Below are 3,638 nucleotides of genomic sequence, written 5' to 3' on the forward strand. Positions count from 1 at the left end.
TGTCCCCTCAGGGATCCACTGACCAAAGAGAAGAGCCTCTTCTCATCTCCTGGGATGGAGCTTGGCTCCCCGGATGGAGGAATGGACCTCTTTCCACCTGCCATGTTGTCATCTAGCTTGGAAATCCTGGGAGTCCCAGGAGGCCCTCCCCGAGTCCTCAGAGAAGACTCCCCCACTGAGGCTCCAAGGTGTGGAGGGAGCAGGAGACATCCAGGGTGGAAAATGCCTCCCATCAAGAGACATGGAGGTTCCCCCAACGATGGTCACATCTGTGCCCCCCACGTGGAAATCACTCTTTGGTGAGATGTGGGGGCTTCTGGAAATGGGGAATGGTGGGCGGCCAATGCCACCTCTTGTCTTTCCAATCTGAGCCTGGCCTTTCATGCTGCTGAGTCAGCACTGATGCTGCTTAGATGTGTCCCATGTAGGCCTCTGTACAAAGACTGGGAAGTGTTTTTTGTGGCCTGTGCTCTGTCTGCAAGCTGATTCATGTAGGGTTGCAGTTACCACCCCAAGTCCTGATGTGATCTGTCTGCCTCGCTCTGTCTGTCTGTCTCTTTCTGTATGTTTGCTCTGTGTCTTTTCTATCCAGTATCTCTGGCTGACACCCCCATGGCCATCTGAGGCTCCCCTGAATGTGGCCATTGTCGTCCGTCTGAGTCCCACTGTTTGGGGAAGAGATTGGTTTCCTCACTTGTGACAGAAATGGGCAGTGGGTCACTCAGGTCTGACCACTCGTAGGGAGAGTCACGGAAAGAGCCGAAGCATCTGTACGTCCCTCCGTGGATGGCAGGCCCCAGAGGGAAGTCGGTCTGGAATGTTCCATGGACCCTCGGCACTGCAGGGAGCCTCAGTTCATGGGCCTCCCCTTCCCTGGATAGATGGTACATGTCAAAGGAGCTCTGGGAGCTGCAGGACAAGGTCAAGTTCTCTCCTGCGTGAACAGTGGGGCCCGGCTGGACTGAGAGAGAAGGTTTCCTGTATAGACCTGGAAGGAGAAGAGACAGTTTCCTCAGGGAGGTTCTTCCTTGTCACAGTTCCCCTCACACCTGAGCTGAGAGCTCACTCCCCTGCTCTATGACCTAGTACTCTCTCTATCTCTCACCCTTCACCCCATCTCCCTTAATGTTTATTTCCTCCTTCCACTTTCTCCGTGTCTCTAGGTCTCTGACCTCACTTCCCCATCCCTAGCTATGTTTTTTTTCTTTGTACCATTTTATTCTCTCTGACCCTCCTTAGATTGGTTGACTTAATCTTCCTTTTTCTTTAATTCTGAGTCTCTCACTTTCTGTCTTGTTCAAAATTTTCTGGATATTTCTATTATCTATCTATCTATCTATCTATCTATCTGTCTGTCTATCTATCTATCTATCTATTTAACTGTTCGGTATGTATCTACTAATAATCTATCTATCATCTGTATCTACGTATAATCTCTCTCTCTATCAATTGACTATCTATGTATCCATCAATCACCTATTATCTATATCTGTGTATCATCTATCTCTCTATTACCTATCTGTCTGCCTCTATATCTCTATCTATCATGTATCTATCTCTTTATCTGTCTGTCTATCATCATCATTATCATCTCTATGTATCATCTGCCAATCAATCATCATCTATGTATCTATAATCTATCTATTATCTATCATCTACGTATTTATCATCTATCTATCCATCCGCATCTCTCTGTCTCCATCTCCTTGTCTTTCTCTGCCTCTCGGTCTGTCTCGTTGTCTTTGGAATATATACAATTCATCCCCCACATCTCCATCTTTCTCTCTCCTTGTGCCTCTCCCTCAGGACTCTGATTTTAGGGCTTTTCTCAGCTCCTTTCCATCATTCTGTCCACCTCTCTGCCCTCTTTTCTCTCTCTCTCCTTTTAAAAATTATACTTTAAGTTCTGGGTTACATGTGCAGAATGTGCAGTTTTGTTACATAGGTATACACGTGCACTGGTGGTTTGCTTCACCCAACAACCCGTCACCGTCACCTACATTATGTATTTCTCCTACTGTTATCCATCCCCTAGCCCCTCACCCCCCGACAGGCCCTGGTATGTGATGTTCCCCTCCCTGTGTCCATGTGTTCTCATTCTTCAAGTCCCACCTACGAGTGAGAACATGCGGTGTTTGGTTTTCTGATATACCTAAAGGATTATAAATCATTCTACAATAAAGACATATGCACACATATGTTTATGTCGGCACTATTCAAAATAGCAAAGACTTGGAACCAACCCAAATGTTCATCAATGAGAGACTGGATTAAGAAAATGTGGCACATATACACCATGGAATACTATACGGCCATAAGAAGGATGAGTTCACGTCCTTTGCAGGGACGTGGATGAAGCTGGAAACCATCATCCTCATTTCTCTGTCTTTATGTGGCTGTGAGCTTGCCACTTTCCTTCCTCTGGCTCATTCTGTGTGTGTTTATGCCTTTGCTTTTTAATGTCCCTGATTTCTCTCTGTGTCTGTCGGTAATCCTATAATATGTGCGGTTGTTTGGAATATGAGCCTCAGAATTCAGTCTGGAGACCCCAAGTACACAGCACACAGGGGTTGTTGTTCTGGGGCCATGATATCGTGAGAAGGTTACGGCTCCCCTGAACACGAGGCAGAGGTGTCAGAATGAACACGGCATCTGTAGGTGCCACAAGGCCTGAGGTCCCAGAGCCCAGCTAAGGTGAGAAATAAGGGTGTCCTTGGGTTCTCCTGGTAGAGATCACTTTGTGGAGGTAACACAGAGATGAAGCTTCTTACTTGTGCCAGGTCTCTGAACAAAGTCAGCACAGAAGGGCACCTCTGTCTGGGACATGTCTGTCTGAGTGTCTCCTTTACTTCTTTCTCTCTTTTCTAATTCCCTGTGTGGCCCCTGTGTCTGTCCTCTGTTATGACACCTGGTCTGTACTTGTGTCTCCTGTTTCTCTGTCTCTGTTGGTACAGACCTCACCAAGTCAGTCTCTCTCCATAAGAATCCCACACTCATCTTCCTGATGACCACCTGGGGCTTCCAAGTCCTGGATCATTCACTCTGTGTCCCAGTGACAATGAGAAGAATGTCCGAACACTCTCACCTGTGATCACGATGTCCAGGGGGTCACTGGGGGCTGACCATTCATATGGGGAGTGAGTAAAAGAACCATAGCATTGGTAGGTCACTGCAAGGGCAGGCGTCATGGGACCTGTGGAGATGTTGGCCTTGGAGCCCCCATCATGGAGCTCTCCAATGAGGCATAAGAGGTCCTCAGAGATCCCCTCTCTGTGCAGAAGGAAGTGCTCAAACATGATATCTGACCAACATTACAGGACGACCGTCTCTCCTGATTTCACCAGGGGACCTGGGAGGGCCAGGAGGGAAGGTTTTCTGTGGACTCCTAGAAAGAGAGGTTGTGAGTTTAGAAGGCGTCTCTCTTTTTCATCCCATCCATGGGACCTGGAATCAGTGAGGCTTCCCCTCCCCGGGTCTGTCTCTCTCCTCCCTCTCTGTGTCTCTGTGTTCTTTTCCGTGCCCATAACCCCTGTTGCAGGTGCCTCCATCTGTCATGTTATGTGGCGCCCTGCCCATGCAGTTGACATGCTGACCACATCATGGGAGGGTGACGTATGCAGGCTCTTTCTACCTTGCAT

General features: G+C 48.1%; 1 pseudogene; it reads right to left on the bottom strand.

The window, feature by feature from the left end:
- Window positions 1-346: 346 nt before the first annotated feature.
- On the bottom strand, window positions 347-3,638 carry LOC119621786 (killer cell immunoglobulin-like receptor 2DS2; annotated as a pseudogene).

Source organism: Chlorocebus sabaeus, chromosome 6 (genome assembly GCF_047675955.1).
Source record: "Chlorocebus sabaeus isolate Y175 chromosome 6, mChlSab1.0.hap1, whole genome shotgun sequence".
Taxonomy (NCBI): Eukaryota; Metazoa; Chordata; class Mammalia; order Primates; family Cercopithecidae; genus Chlorocebus; species Chlorocebus sabaeus.